This window comes from Drosophila gunungcola, assembly GCF_025200985.1.
Source record: "Drosophila gunungcola strain Sukarami chromosome X unlocalized genomic scaffold, Dgunungcola_SK_2 000023F, whole genome shotgun sequence".
Taxonomy (NCBI): domain Eukaryota; kingdom Metazoa; phylum Arthropoda; class Insecta; order Diptera; family Drosophilidae; genus Drosophila; species Drosophila gunungcola.
Window position 1 is genome coordinate 611,169 of NW_026453185.1, and position 17,872 is coordinate 629,040.

Sequence of the window (17,872 nt, forward strand, 5' to 3'; positions counted from 1 at the left end):
GTATTTTCATCTTTTGTCATTTTCGCAGTGAAATTGTATGTAAATATTTGTTAATTGAAGCCATCAAAAGAGGAAAAAGCCACATAAATTATAAGAATTCAACGAGCGCAGGAGAAATGTAAGAACAAAAACTCTGGGGAATATTTCGACCTTGGGAAACCCTTAAATGTTAATTTGCTTAAAAAACATAATGCATACTAGTTTTCTATTGCCCAAACAATTTTTTCTGAACGTTTTTTTTTTACCTGTTGCACTAAGCTGCACCAAAAATTCTCGGCTTGTCTCTACTGTTTTTCCGCAAAAAATGCATTCAAATGGCCAATGCAGCTGTCGTATATCATGCTGCACCATATCAGATCCTTTGGCCAGCGAGAACTCGAACTGCAACTGCCGTGTCCTTCCATTTCGCATCCTATTTGCGGTCGAAGGTGGCTCTTTGTGTGGTTTGCCTTTCGGCACTTTATTGCCATTGTTGGCTTTATTTTCGCTGGAAATTAAGTGACAAGATGAGCGGAGTTCAGTCGCCCTTTTCTCGCATGCTGGGCAAACACAGGGAGTACAGTGGGCACTGGCTAAAGGTTTTATTGAATTTGTAAACTTTAATTTATTTATTTGAATTTCTTTTTAGCTAATATGTTGCAAAAAGAATATATATTTAAACATACATTCTACATTTCAAGTCTTAGTCTTGTATTACTTTACATTACGTTACATGTATTTTTCAATTACATTGTGTTCCTACATTTACTGGCTTACCCTCAAATGTTATTAATATTAAAATAATATTATAATATTATTTAAAGCTAAAAATATTTCTATCCGAAACTTTTTTAATTTCTCTGTTGGAACCCAGGATTTTGATTTTTTTAATATACATGTTTACTGTATTTTGCTTAAAAGTCAAATATTTACTTGTAATATATATAAATAGATTGAGATTTATTTATTTTTCAACAATTTAAACTATTTTTTATAATTTTCCATTAGAAACCAGGGTCTACTGTCGGCCCCTTCATGCGTTATGTGTTATTCGCTTTGCCATTCATCTGCCACTAAAGTGGAATTTAATATGCGCTTTTCACTGATTTTGCATCTGTCACGCCCCCTTTTGCGAACCGCCCTTTTTGGCAGCGCAGCGCTACAGCAAATTTTATCTAAAAGCGATGTGGTTAGTGGGGCGTTTACAAGCCACGTGTGAGGTATTTTCACACCTGTTTTGAAAAGTATTTAGGACACAATTGAATGACCACCAATGTGATAATTTTCAAACTATTAAAAGCAAATAAAACAACGTAAGTGGTTAACGATGTAAAAAGTCTTTTTTTACAATTTCTAATAACAGACAAAATTAAATCCATTTTTAATTTTAACTTTGTTACACAAGCTAAATAATAACTTAAAGCTGGCCTTAATAAACCAAGTTATTAGCATAAATAATAGCTTAGGCAATTACTTAGGGAATATTTTTTAATTAATACTTAGTTTTAAAGTTAATTTCTTGTAGCCAGATAAGGATTTATCAATTGGCGAATAAATAAATAAATAAATAAATAAATAAATAAATAAATAAATAAATAAATAATAATAAGTATATAAATAAATAAATAAATAAATAAATAACACTTAGCCAAAGCAACTCCAACAGTAATTTTGTATTACCCTGTGCCATAAAGAAACTATAAATAATTTTATAAATTTGTCAAATGAGTTCCTCCTTCATAGAACCTTGCAAGTTCTGCTCCTCAACTTTGTTATTGTTTGGCAGAAAGGGAAAAGTTTTTTGCACATGCTCGTGGGTTGGAGGGGGGTAAACCTGAGTTAAAGTTGAATATTTGAACTTGCATATAATGTGTAAAATAAGTTGTCTTTTGCGCCGTGTCGCACGTGGCGTATACTTCATATTTCCCAACTGAATCGCAGTCGTTGTCGCTCCGCCTGTCCGTGTTTGTTCTTGGGTGGGTGGGTGTTTAAGGGAGGATTTTAGCATGACCTTGCGTTGCTTGGCCCCACCAAGGTTGATGGAGGTTTTTGCCACTCAAAACGCAGCACAACAAAACAGAAACCAAACAAAACAGCACACAACAATTAATGCAACTGGGTTTTCGTGCCTCATTTGCATACATTCGAGGCAGCTGAATCGTGTTTCCGTTTCCACGCTAAGTCCTCAATTAGCCCGGCTTAATCAACAGCCAAATGCATTTGCTGCTCTCTCTCGGTTTTTATTTTTGCTTTTTTTGGGTAATTTTATTTTGGCCTAGAACTGAAATCAAAATGTTTCTTTCGCTATCGGAAAAATGGTTTCGCTTTTGGTTTACGAGCAATCACACTTTCCAGTCCTTTCGCAAAAAAACAGCCAAATAGCCATTTGCGTGTCCCTTTTTTATTGCCCACAATGATGGCGAAAAAATATGATATTTACTAACGCCCGTGAGTTGCGAGCACACACACTTTTTCGGCAAGAACAGTGAAACATGGTGACATTCTGATTTGTTATTCCTTTAGTTAAAAAAAAAATACATATTATTGTTTTTTAAATTTTGCTTTCTTTTCATTTTGAACTTTAATATTTAATTTCTTTTACATTTTTAAACATTACACATAGACAGAAAAGAAATAAACTATTCCTTTTTCTATAAATAAACATCTGACTATTGAATCAAAAATATATTTTTTTTATTTAAGCTGTGTTTAAAATTTTTTATCCTAAAATGGAGGATTTAATTTTAAAATATTTTAATTAATGTAAAATACATTTACACATTTAAAATGCGTTCTTTTGATTTAAAATTATTTTATTTTAATTTAATATGATTTCAACTTAAATTTAATTTTATGATACCTTAGTCAATTCGGAAAATTGTCAAATAAAGTATTATACAAAAATAAATAATTTCATATTTAAAATAAATTATAAGCGCAAAATCAAAGACTTCCTTCGGTTTTTACCAGTGTATATTTGCTTGAAGAATTTTTTTTTTAAATACATTCTGGTAAAAATTAAATTATTCTTAGCATTCTAATCCTTAACCGAAAACATTTTTACATGTAGGACTTTGAAGAATTAATTTTTTTTATTATTGTATAAACTTAAAATTCTTACTGTAGCTGCACACACAAGCAATTGAAAACCCAGATTCGTCCGAATTATGGAGAATTTTGGGCAAACGTTTGTGGTCAAGTCGTTTCCATTTCCGTTTCCGTTTGTGATTACCCGACGATGGAGATTTTTGTGTGCACTTTCGAAGCTTTCTATTCTCGCATTTCGCATTTCCCCCAAACCTCGAACTTAAGCTTATGATGTTGTGTAAAACGTTTATGTTCACAGCCGGCGGTTGAACATAACAACATAGTAATATGCGCATATTTTGATGATATACGAGCTGTGGCCCCAAGATGCCCATAAATACAAGCGGTTGCAGTTTGTGAGTTAAACAAAGGACTCGCTAAAATTCAGACGCAGATTTGCAAAAAGGTTGAGAGGGATCCGAAACAAGCACCGAAATTGGTGCATTTTATTGTTAGAAAACAAAGTTTTAAAGTAAGTTTTTACTATGAAAAATATGCCAACTATTATGTTATGAACAAAAATCATTCAAAGCTTTTAACATTAAAAAGTTTGTAAAATAGAAGTGAAAGTAAAGAGGAACTTAAAGGCAAGCTGCTCAGGATCCAAACGAGACATACTCTTCCCTTTTTTCGTTGTATATCAAACACTATCCTGCTTTATGACATGCCATTACTAAAAACCCTTTGCAAGGGTTGTAAAATTCGGCACTTTTTTTAGTCTATTAAATCCTCAAGGATATGAACAATGTTTCTGAGTGAAGGACATCAGCTGCAAGTCCTTGGGTGCAACTCCATGCAAAATTGTTGTTGCTATAAAGTATACTCCAACAAAAATGTTACATTTAAAAACTAAATAACTTATAACTTATAGCTTAATGACTTCAGTATTAAATATTTTTGTTTACATATTTATAAAGCCGGTAAATCTAATTTTGGATGGCTGTGAGTGGAGCTCGTCATTTAGGAACTCTGTGCTAAATTGACTTTCATGGTTTTGCATTTTCCGAGGGAAGCCAATTTAATTAAGTTTACCTCGCGTCTTGTTTGGTTTGCTTCACATTTTCCGTTGTGTTATTATTTTCTTTTTTTTTTAAAACCATGTCATTCAACCTTTTAAGAACGTGAACCCGTGACTACCCAACACCCACGAAATCTTTCCTTGTTCACGAAAAACCAGAGAAACTGTTCCCAGTGGCGTAGTAAATTTGATTTCATTCATAAATCGCGGATTTCCCCTGAGGCCCGACTTTTGCAAGTCAGGGGAAGTTTATCCGCGCAATCGCAGTGCTCACTGTACCCAGTTGGGGTACCTTAAAATAGTGGGAAGGATTTTAATTGGGGTAAATAATGGTAGGGAAAGTTAATTAAGAGAATGCGTACTCTCTTAAGTTTTAGTGGGAATGGTTTTTGACGAAAAAGGAAGCTTTATTTAAATATTGGACTGGGTGAATAAAGAATTGACGTTTTGATTAAAATTTGTTTTGTTAAATTTGTTCTTTTGTTAAAGAAAACACATATTCTCACCGTTTAAAATGGTTGATTTTGGTTTGCATTAAACTTGCTTGGAAGCCAAGCAAATAGTGTCATAAAAATCACTCATACGACACGTAAGCCAATCTGACTTTTGTACAAAATAATCTTTCTCTTATTTTTAATTTATTATCAATTTATAGATATTGCTTTAAAATAATTTTAAACATAAAAAACAAAAAATAGGTTCTTTTATTAAAAAGAAAGAAATATATAAAATAAATTATTTTATCAGAGGCAACAGTATGAATGCGTGATAAATTTTAATGCCAATAAATCAAAACATGTTTAAAAGTTTTAACTAATTTTATAATAATAAAGACACTTAAGGTTCAAAATTGTAATGTTCCCGTATTGTAGCAATACTTATTACATAAAGATTAATTTAAATTCTATGAGAAAAATGTTCTGAAAAATGTTCTAAATTTAAATTTAATATCTTGACATCCAAAACGATCGCATATTTTTGCAGTGAGTGTCATCTCTTGGTATTTCCTGCACATCCGCAACTTCAATCTGGACATCGACAGTAGACTGGAACTCGGAATCGCAACTACTTATCTACTCATTGTATTTGCACGCTTCGCTGGCTCTTGCGACACTAAGCTGTCAATGAAAAGAGATGGCGCTAGCGAATGGAAAGAGACGGCACGTTGTGTGTTAAAAAGGGACATAAAAAAATCAGAAAAGAAACCACATTAGAGGCGCTTTTGCAGCCAATTGCTGCAAGAAAAGGAGAAAATCACTGGAAACAAGTCCGAGTAAAGCCAAATGAATGGGGGGGGGGGGGGGGAAGGAGATAAAAAATATGGCCAAGAAAGAGATGGGTAGTAGACAGTAGAGAGAGACAAGAGCAGCAGATTAGACGCTCTGCTGACCGCCAGCTGCTCAGGATTTGTCTCAGAAAAAAATCCCATAAGGATATTACAAAACTGCATCACAGGTGATTCTACCTACCTCTCTTTTTGGGGATTTTTTTAAGCTTTTATGGGGGGATTATGGCACATTCATTTTATAAATTTTCACATGCTATTAACTTGACCAGCAAGTGGCTTAAAGTTTAGAAATCCCAAGGAGATTTGTCAAAAAATCAGTCTAGGAATCGGCTTAAAATGCTTTTAATGACATTTAATAAAATTTCTAGAAATATACATGTTTACTTTCTCTAAAAAAGGCCAAACAGAAAACTAAACATTCGGATAAAACTACAATATAACAAAATGTTGTCTCTAAAATGGTAAAGCATACTTAGTATTCAATTTTGTAAAAACACTTTAGCGTAATTGCGTGCATTTTGCTTGCATTAAATTGCCCATAATATTGGCATTTGAGAGTTATTTGCATAGTGGCAATCAATTTTCCATGAATTTTGCAACGAACCACGCCTCCGCCTGTCGCTCCAAAAAAAAAACGTACAAAATAAACACACTGAGCGAATATACTGCCCACGGTGTAGTTCGTTCAACCCGTAATCGCTGGTCGCAGAACGAAGGACGAAGGATGTGGACGTGCTCATGTCCTGCGGCGCATAAACCAAATGAGCGAAGCCTTTAGCTGCTAACTGTTAACAAAAAACCGCGGCAGGGGCAGCGTTATTGGGTCAAGGAGGGGGTCAAAAGGGTATGGGCTTCTTGAGGGGTGCTCGCCGCCAATTATTTTGAAACAAATTGTCAATAAATGAAATAGAACTTTTAGATTACTTTCGCCTCTCGTTGGTTTTTTGTGTTTTTGTTGCTTTTTTGTGGCCCCTCCATTCACCCCCCTCTTCGAATATATATATGTTCTTTAGTTTCAGCGCCTTTGGGGCGCCATCTCATTTACATAGACAAAAGTCCAGGGATCAGAGGGAAGACCATGTCTTAACCCATTTCGTGGGATTAACATTTTTAAATAACCCTCATACTGCACCGCAGTTTTCCTGGGAAAAAGCCGAAATTTAAAACAAAAAGAAACTAAAAGAACTTAAAGATTAAATTTAAATATTTCAAATTGTTAATGCTTGATAAAATTGTGCAGCTTACGTTTTTAAATAGTTTTTTCTTAAACTAATGTTGGTACTATATTCTTGGTTCTTTAAGCTTTTAATTTGCAATTATTCAATTGTATATTAAATAGTTTATATTTAACACTATGCCTAGATTTAAATAATATGGTTTTCAAATAACTATATACAAGCTAGAGTAAAAAAAAATTAAGATTGTTAAACCATAAGCTTGAATCAAGTTGATACGTATTCTTGATTATTTTTTATTTAATTGTACAATAATTCAATTGTATACTAAAAAGTTTTATGATCGAAACTATACCAAGCTTTGAAAATTTAAATAACTTCATAAAAGCTAGGGTAATAAATAACCAAAGATTGTTAAAACATTAACTTAAATAAAGTGGGAAAAAAATTATACCCGGGTTGAGAATGGGTTAAGACAGGCCAACTTTATTCCAGCTGCGTCATTATCGTCAACTTAACAGTTCGCCCCACTTTTCTCCCTCTCAATTATTTTTCCTAAGCTCTTCTATTTTTTGATGATTAACCTTTATCGCCGCCTAGCTAAATTAATTCGATTTACGCTTTATGGCTTTAGTTAATTTGCAAAGTTCCAGCGCAGCTGCTTCATGGCACTTTTCGATTTTACTTTATTAGTTCACTGCAGTTACGTTCTTTCAAGAGGTGAAATTTTTGGACTGGGCAACTGGGGAATTGTCTGCATTTCATTCGTTTTATTATAACTTTTGGTACACTTTGGAAAAAAACGTCACTTTAGGTATACAATTTTGAAGATAATAAAAAATATGAAACTTTAATGAAACTAGTTGGTTCCAAATTAATTTTATATTCAAGTATGTATAAATATAAACTTCGTAGTAATGCTGAAAAATGTGGGTCAAAAGTGTGTTATCGACAATAATCAGGTGGTTAATATTATAAAAATATATTATAGTTACACAGTAACTATTTTAAAATTTAATTTGCAAATTAAAACAACCACCATTTAAAAAAAAGGCTTGTTGATATACAATGAATAATTAACAGACTACATATTTAAAAGGAAACTTTTTTAGAGATTGCATATTAAAAATGTTTAAAATATTTTTAAAATTATAATACTCTCTGCAAGGGTATAAAAAGATGAGTTGGGTAGCCGTTTTGAATATATAATAAAATAGATAATACTTTCTAATACTTTGAAGTTAAATGTTAAGTCTTAGAAATATTTTTTCCATTTTTTTAGGCGGGTGTAACAAGGCTTCGGCAAAGTTCTTTCCACCTTCTGGTGTCTGTTCTTCGGCCGTATGTCAATTTAGCTAATATTGTCGACGTTTATGATGAATTTATGTGCGCTGCGCTTTTGTCTCACAATCGAAAGAGACGGCCTGAGGACGTGCGAAAGGGAGGGGGCGATCTGCGAGACGGCCCAGGACAAACAAAGCCATTAAAAAGCCAGCACAACAATATTACAACCTTAAATGTTTATAAGGAGCAGCCAACAACAATGGCCGAAACGAAAACGACAACGACAGTGAAACTCAATTTGTACTTAAGCCAGTTCAGACAAGTTGAAAAACACAATGCTTGGGAGTAGATGGTGCATAAAACACATAACCAACAACTAACAACTTTTTGACAGCACATTGGCACTTGAACTTCCAGCGAAAAGGGAAAAAATAGAGGCCAGTTCCCCACTCAATTTGCCTATAGTGGCACGAAGAAGAAGCGCAGCCGATGGCCAACGGATATGGCCAGATATAGATATATATGCATAACGAGTAGCGGTAAACGGTAATGGCCAGCGATTAATTGGAGTTTTATCAGCAATTCACTGTCATAAAAATATAGTAACAATCTAAAGTCAAGGGAAATACTCTCACGCATCATTAAATTCCATTGGTTCGACAAACTTTTAATAACTCTTGTCCATAAGCCTCTCAACTTTTAAGCTAAACTATAAGAAATGGTTTCGATAATTTTGTATATTAAAAATGTATCAATTTTTGTATTTTAATTTAATTTAAAATAATTTTATAATTCTTTAAATTTGTAGTACATGTTTTATAATTAATATATACCTTGCTACGTTAAAATATTATTTGTACATATTATTTTATCTGTGATATTAATTGCGCCTTTATTTTAGCAAGCAATTATTAAAAATAATTTTTTTTTTGGTTTTATGTTTATATAATATTTTTACATACATAAATCTTTAATATTTATCGTGATAAACTCACATACAAAGGCTAGCTTTCATTTAAAATTAAAGCTTTAAATTTAAAATAAAGACTTAATATCGAAAAAATTCTTCAATCTCTAATGGGTTTACTTAAAATAAAATAAAATTTAAGCCCGAAAACTAAGCGTTGGCTGTTAATAAATGCCGAAGTCTTCTCAAATGGTGTGTTAACAAGGATTAGGGCCCCAAGTTAACCGCTTAGCCCAATCAAATTTGATTTATTTTACACATGTTCTGCTGACGGACAGAGCCCAATCTGTGATTTGAATTCCCATTCCCCTATCCCTCTATCCCACTATCCCACGTCCATTGTCGGTTAGCGTTAGAGCCATCAATGTCATCATCATCGTTTTCATCATCGCCACCAGTCAACCGGATTTCATTTCTCTGGGGGCATCTTCTCGGCAAATATTTGCCGAGGTAAATGGCTGTAATTTAATCTTCAAATTTGTTTCAATGAAGTTTTCTCAACTCTGCTCCGTTGTCTTGTATTCCTTTGGTTTTTTGTTTTTTTATTTTGGTTTTTACCAGCTCAGTTTGGGTCACTTTATTTATATAGTCTTGCGTATTTATTTAGTGCTTTTGCGATTTGTTTTTTTTTTGTGATGTTCCCCAGGGCGGATGCGTAATGCAGTTGCATTGGATTCCCTGGGACACTTTCCATGTTACATTTATCTGTTGCATGGGTCTTGGAAAGTTATCGGGGACTATCTCAATGAAAAGGTATTCGGGCTAAACGGAATATAAGGATATTTTTCTTACAGATTGTTGCTTTGCTCAGTCTGAGGTGGTTTTTGTTACTCTTACACTGGAAAATAATTGTTTCTTTTCAGGAAATTTCCTTTTAGTTGCTATAAGATAATTATGTTAAAATTAAATACGAAATTATTACAAAAATTACATTAAAATAATATAAAACTATATTTACAAAAATAAAGCATACTTTTTAGGGTAATAAAGTTTTTTCCGTATGCCACATTGGTTCACAGGGAAAAAAGGGAAAAACTAAAGGCCACTAGGGTCCTGTAAATGTCGCAGTCGATTTTGTTGGTGGTAAAGAGCGCAGAGTGGGTGGCCACCCACTCCAAGGTCGTTTACGCTGGTTTTGGCATTTGAAGTAAAATACGCGTAAAATGATCGGAAAATCTACTGCCAACAACAAACACCCACTTGTGCGTGTGTTTGTTTCGTAACCCACAAGCACTAATACCAAAACGCTTTTGTTTGCCACCCACAAAAGAAACAAAGTGTCAAATTTCATTTTATTTTTACGCCTCTCGCTCACTCCACCGCACTGCGGCATAGTGCCCTACCACTCGCACATATGGCATACGTCCGATTTTGCCTGCCATTTGTTTGTCTGCATATTTGGCGTCTGATTCCCATTACTCCCTCTCTTAATACCCTGGAAAAGGCTCTTATTTATATGAGAATTAACCTAACAGACCTCCCTTTTTAACATATAACAGAAGTATATTTCTTTAAAACCCATAAATTTTTATATCAAAATGTAAAATTGGTGTACATTTTAGGTATTTATTTTGAATAAGTCTGAAGGTTTTTAAGTTTCTAAAAAAATATTTCAAAATACCATTAAACTAAGTTACAAATTTCGTTAATATTCTATTATTTTGTTCTGCTTAAGATTTTCTTGAGAAATTTTACAATCATCAAATTTGTAAATAGTTTGTTTATTTAAATTATATTTTTTAAAATTTGTATTCGTATATTGCTTACATTGAAAAGTGACCTAATGATTGCTACCTAAACTACAAGTGAAAAATAAACATTAAATAATGACAAAAACTCATGAAATCCCATTCCTAGGGTATTAACCAAATCGATTTGGTTTCCCACTTGTCAGCCCGCATTTCTACTTCTCATTTGAATTCAGATTTTGTTGGTTTTCCGTTGGTGTCGCTGTGCGTTTTGCTTTGCAATTTGTTTTATTTGAGGGCATTAAATTACTTTAAATGCTTTTGCACATTCGCCCACGCATTTCGTAATTAATTTCATGCGTGTGTGCCCAGGAATACAATGGTTTTGTTGGGGGATAGGGTAGGCTTCCTATCAATGGAACTTCATCGACTCCCGACTCCACTAGGCCCGCCTCCATTCATCGCACTTCTTTTGACTCGTCCGCACTTTATCATCATTAATTTTGCAGTTAAAAGAAAGCGTTGAAATTCCATTTAACTGCACACCCACCAAAAACATCAGCCCTATGCTACATTTCCATCTTATTTAATCATGCGCGCATACGGGTCGCCATATAATATCGCCAGATATATTATTTCACACACACAGTGGGGCTAACTTTATTAGTATATTTTATAGAAGTAGGTGTACAGAATTTAAAAAAAATAATAATGGACAAAAAAGTCTTCGCTTTCTAGAAATAACAGTATCAATGTATTCATTTTGTCATAAAAAAAAACAACAACAAAAATGTAACTACATTGCAAATTATTTCTTTGCCATTTTTTTCTGAATTTCATTTAGTACAAAAAACAATTTTTTTTTAATAAACACAAATAATAACAATTGTTTTTACACATGACTTTTAAATAAATATTTTAGCATGAAAACACAAGTATTTACAGAAATAATAAAAAACTAATACAAATTAACTGGAGACTTAAAAAGTTTAAAGATAGATTTATATAAATATTTTTGCAGAATAAAAAAATTTTAAAATAAAAAATTAAAAAAGTGAATTATTAAATAGCTTTCAAATATTTTTAAATATTCAATTAGAACGCGTTGGAGCAATACATTTTAAGCCTTTAAAGCATGTTTTATTTTGTTGATCCTCTTAAAAAATAGCAAATAATTTGGTTTAGAAATCTTAATTTAACAAACTAGCTATTTAGCTTTGAAAACTGATATTTGCTGTGGGCAAAGACGGTTAAAATGTTTGTTCTCAGGGCTGTTTTTTGGATTGCTTGTAGGATCCTGTTCCACGGTGTCCTACATCCTGCCCTTGCCCCTTCATGCTCGTCCTTTTCGCCCTCCTCATTAATGTGCGCCGTGTGCGCTTCAAATTAGGCACGCAAAGCGTTGCCATTAAAAAGGAGCACAAAGGATCCTCGTGGGTGGAAGGAGCAAGGATGGTAACAAACAAAAAAGGAAAAGAGCCCACTGAAAAACGAATCTGTCGCATAATTACAAAAAAATGTGTCAGACACGGTGGCCAAGTGGGAAAATGGGAAAGTGGAAAAGCGGGACTGCGAGGCTTTTATGTGGAAATGTCTAGACGCTGGAGGACCCAGCTGATGGATGGCGGGCGGTACCATGAAGGAAGGAGAAAGGACGAAGGACGAACAACGAGCCATATGTCAAAGCAAAGCGGCTGCCAATCTTTCCTCACTGCAATTGTTGTTGCCATTGATGCTACAAAATCAATATTTATCATTGTTGTCAGCTTAACCACACACACGTCCATAATTTAATGGGAAATATGTGAGCAGCAGAAAAGACCTTTTACTAATAATTAGAAAACATTGTAATCATCATAACAATCATTTCAGAAACCAAAAGGGTAGCCCAATAATGCCATACAAAAATTGTCCAATTATTTATTTATTTATTTATAATGAGGGCCACAAACAATACTTATTTAAACACAAACATTAATATAACTAGTAATAATAACTAATAAAAAAGTTCCGAGATTCAGATCCCGACGCTAGAAAAGCAACCTATTAATATTTTTTGGAATTCGGTGTAGTTAACAAAAATTACCCAACATTTTTTGGAAGTTATTCATAAAATTTCCAATCGATTGGCATTCACAGAAATATTTTTGTTTGAAAAATTTGTTTTTGTGTCAAAACCCTGGGAAATAATGCTCAAAATGTGGAATGTCATACACCGTTGAATTCGTAATAAAATTTCCAATCGAATGGCATTAACAGTTAAAATTTTTTCAGATTTTCAAATTTCTGCAAAAAATGATGATGTACCCCCTTACAAAAAAGTCAGAAATTTGGACAAAAATAAATTTTTTAAAAAACGTTTTTCTAAATTCTGTTTTTGAGTCAAAACAAAATTAATTGTTTGAAATCGATCATGGACGGATGGTATAAGTTTCCAGCTGTTCAAAATGGCAAATCTTTTGACTTTGGGTCTTATTTGGCAAAGTTACAACAAAAAGACTATTCAGAAATAATTTGGTTTGAAAAATCGTCAAAAATCGCAAAAAAACACATTAAAAACTTGGTTTTTGTGTCAAAACCCTGGGAAATAATGCTCAAAATGTGGAATGTCATACACCGTTGAATTCGTATTAAAATTCCCAATCAAATGGCATTCACAGTTCAAAATTTTTCAGATTTTCAAATTTCTGCAAAAAATGATGATGTACCCCCTTACAAAAAAGTCAGAAATTTGGACCTAAATAAATTTTTCAATAAACGTTTTTCAAAATTCGGTTTTTTTGTCAAAACGAAATTAATTGTTTTCAATCAATCAGGGATGGATGGTATAGGTTGCCAGCTGTTGAAAATAGCAACTCTTTTGACTTTGGGTCTTATTTTGGAAAAGTTACAGCAAAAAGACTCTTCAGAAATAGTTTTGTTTGAAAAATCGCTAAAAATCCCAAAAAACACATTAAAAACTTGGTTTTTGTGTCAAAACTCTGGGAAATAATGGTCAAAATGTGGAATGTCATACACCGTTGAATTCGTAATAAAATTTCCAATCAAATGGCATTCACAGTTAAAATTTTTTCAGATCTTCAAATTTCTGCAAAAAATGATGATGTACCCCCTTACAAAAAAGTCGGAAATTTGGACAAAAATAAATTTTTCAAAAAACGTTTTTCTAAATTCTGTTTTTGAGTCAAAACAAAATTAATTGTTTGAAATCGATCATGGACGGATGGTATAAGTTTCCAGCTGTTCAAAATGGCAAATCTTTTGACTTTGGGTCTTATTTTGGCAAAGTTACAACAAAAAGACTATTCAGAAATAATTTGGTTTGAAAAATCGTCAAAAATCGCAAAAAACACATTAAAAACTTGGTTTTTGTGTCAAAACCCTGGGAAATAATGCTCAAAATGTGGAATGTCATACACCGTTGAATTCGTATTAAAATTCCCAATCGAATGGCATTCACAGTTCAAAATTTTTCAGATTTTCAAATTTCTGCAAAAAATGATGATGTACCCCCTTACAAAAAAGTCGGAAATTTGGACAAAAATAAATTTTTCAAAAAACGTTTTTTCTAAATTCTGTTTTTTTGTCGAAACTAAATTAATTGTTTTCATTCATCAGGGATGGATGGTATAGGTTGCCAGCTGTTCAAAATGGCAAATCTTTTGACTTTGGGTCTTATTTTGGCAAAGTTACAACAAAAAAACTCTTCAGAAATAATTTTGTTTGAAAAATCGCCAAATGGGATGGATAGTACACAAAACTGTCACTCTTATGGATATGCGTTTTATTTTGGCCAAGTTGCAACAAAAAGACTCTTTGAAAATATTTTTTTTTTCACATATCTCCAAAATCCCACAAATTATGACACAAAAATTGTCTTTTCTTGATCCTTTAATAATAAAAATACTTTTAATATGTGTTATATATTCTACGCATATTAAATAAATTATGATTTGGATTTTACTACAGTAGACACCCCCATTAAGTACCCGCCATCAAAAGTGGTGATTCCATTCGATTGCGATTGATTGTGGCTCTAAAATGAATCAGACTGAAATCCGTCTAAATTCAGCAACATTTAATGGCATGTAGAGGACGATGATGGGTCAGCATCAGCACAAATAATAAAAACAACGAAATGAGCTGGCCGAAAGGCAATTTAGCCATTCAGTTTTTTGCCCTGTTTCTTTTTCATTTTTTTTGGCAATGTTTTTTTTTTTTGCTTGTCTGGGCCAAGAGGCGCATTGATTTAAATTGGCCATTTCATTGCTTCATTATTTGCCCGGCGATTCGGGCAGATACTCAAGTTGATTGTTTGTTTTGTTTGGTTGGCGCTCTTTTACTTATTTCTGTATATTTAGTAGTATTTTATCTGGTCGGGATTTCTGGAAGATTTGTGGAATTTCCACAGTCGCCATTGACAGGTTAACTTTCAAGTAAAGTCCCCCATTTAAACCTGATTACCAACGAACTTGGGTGTAATTTTAGAGCCGAGCCACGCGCCTTTTCTGTTTGCTAAATTATGCAAATCGAGAGCAGCATAAAATGAAGTCAGGGCCACAACATACGATCGGCGGGTCAAAGGCTCCCCAAATTTTATATATTATTTTGATTATTTTTTTTTTATTCGGCGACCCACTCGTCTCAAGTCTGTCTACAAATGTGGATTTACTTAATCAAGTATTTATGTTGGCCTACAAAAGTTAAAATTATGTGGTGCCCATGGTGGCCGTCGACTGTCCGCGTCCCTTTTCTCCAGAAGACAAATAAAAAAGGCAGCCAGTACGAGGAATTCAGACTGAAAGAATATCCTGCAGTCGGTGGTTATCATTTTACAATGATATAAAAATAATGTTTTGTTTTTGTTGCTCTTAAAAACATATTACTTATACACCATGTTAGAAAAAATGAGTAGTATTTTAATTGGATTTAAACAACTATTTATAATAAACCCATTTTTTTTTATTTATATTTCTTTGCTTCTATAAACATATATTAATTGGATTTTAAAAACTATTCATAATGAACCTTTGAAATTGACTGTAAATAATATTTAGTTTTATATATATTTATTTGCTTCTAAAGACATATTACTTATACGCAACGAGACATTACATAATTTTCTATATATATATATATATATATATATATATATATATATAAATACCCCAAAAATATTCTAGTAATGGGTATTAAATGTACAACAACAAGAGGAAAATATGTACCTCCGTCTGCCAAGAAAACTCTCAAGGACGTCAACGAAATTGAAAACTTTTTTAATACCCATGGCCGTCGTCGTGGCTGCAGTCAAATGAGCGAATCGACGGCGCAAATGTGTCAGGATTCGTATTAGAATTAGAATTAAAGTCGCTGCAAAAAGGACCTCGAAATCTGCCACATCCCTAGGGTAATTTTATCCAAGAACCATTTGGTAAACAGTTTCTGTTTGACTTTACAATTAGTTGGCCCGTTTTTGTTTTTTTTTGGGCGCCTTGGCAAGTCCTTTGTTTCTACACGGCTTTCGATTTGTTCAGTCGGTCGAAAAGATGCAATAACAGATGGCCTTGGCAGGCAGAACAGTGCGGTATAAAACTATAAGGCCGAGTCCTTGATTTATAATTTAATACATATCCAAAGAAAATAGTTAAGTTCAGACTCCATATTTATGTGTTATATTATTAATTAGAATTTGGCCAACGATATTAGGCCTTATATTCAAACATGTTATAATAAATAACACTTTATAAGAACTGAAAAATCAATAAGTTAAGAAATAAAATTGTGAGATTTATCAATAAGAAATTTGTTTTATAAGTAGTTTTTTTTTTTTAAACACTATAAAAATAGTTATTTAGTTTAGTTTTATATATTTTCATTGTTGTTTTTATAAACCACAGACAGCCTTATTGCAATGGGAAGCACCTTTTCGCCTAGCTATCCCTTCTATTGTTCTATTGAATAATTGAAGCTTTTCAATCTTATTTAATTAAGAAGCCAGGAGCCACAGGGATGCGTAGATGGATGGACAGGTTTTTTTGGGGCGCGTGTTCAGATTTCGGATCCTTTGGTCTGCTGGCCACAGACAGGACTATAAGGGCGATTGGGATTTGGCATTGGAAATGGGGCCTGGTGTTGGGTGCTGGGTGCTTGGTGCTTGGTGCAAAATCCCAAGTTCCGAAAAGAATAACGAATAAAGTGAATTGAATTTGGATTAAACTGAACGCATGTGCGTGTTTTGGGATGGCCTTCGATGGGCACTCGTTGGACAATGTAATTTAATTTCTGATTTTCCTGGAAGCGAGACACGATGGAGGCGATCCTGGGTCCAGGCATCTAGGCAATTAAAAAATAATATTCTGCCAGCAAACTGTGGCGCCTTTGTTTGCCCCGGTCACGTCAGCCAATTCACATCAAATTTGTGCCAAGCCAGGGCCTCAATTATCGGCCAACTGCAGATCCGCTTCCAGGCTCCAGGCTCCTCAGACTCCCGACCTCCTCGACACTGGGCGAAATGGTTGAAAAAGTGGTTAAATTAATTAAGCTTATTAAGACACACAAATAAAAGGAAGAAGTTTATTTAACATAAGCCCATGTTATAATAAAACTACATCCACAAAAAACGTAATAGTTGCTTAAATTCAGATTGACTATTACATATACACTCAGAAAAAAAAAGGAATTTTTGACTTAATTTCCTTTCATAAAATGTAAAAGTAGTTATGGACATAATAATAACAATAATAATAATTACTCGTGACCTTGAATTTATGGCCATGTGTGTCCATGATTGCTTTATTTAAGGAAATGTAATTTATATTTCCATGGTTTTTTTTATATTTTTCTAGCTGAAATTTACACTATTTTGGTATAGGGTATTTTGTTTAAATTTTAATATAACTTAAAGTAAATGCTATTTAACATTTAATTTGGTGATTTTCCCACTGTGCGATGTCAGTGCAAAATGTTGCAAAGGGCACGTTTTCTAGTGAAGCCCATTCCCTTGCCTTGATTGATTTGCATAATTGGCAGACTGGGCGACAAAGTGGATTAGAGTCGCCCGCCCAGGCACACAAAACACACTCGAGATTTACAATTTGACCTCTTCAATTGCCAAAAAAAATCACATTTGGGTAGGCGAAATTAAGACGAAAATAATTAAGCTACAAAAAAACAGGAGTCACACAGTCTAGAAATGTGCGACAAAAAAAATGGGTAAAATTATCTACATGTGTCTGCTATTTGCATAAGGGTTTTTGGGATTTCGTTAAAAAATTAACAATTAACTGTAAAATACGATTTTAAATTTATTTTCAATTCAATTGATTTCCATGAAATCCAAAGTAAACACTGTGCCAGGAATTTGAGCTATTTCCATGTAAAATTGGT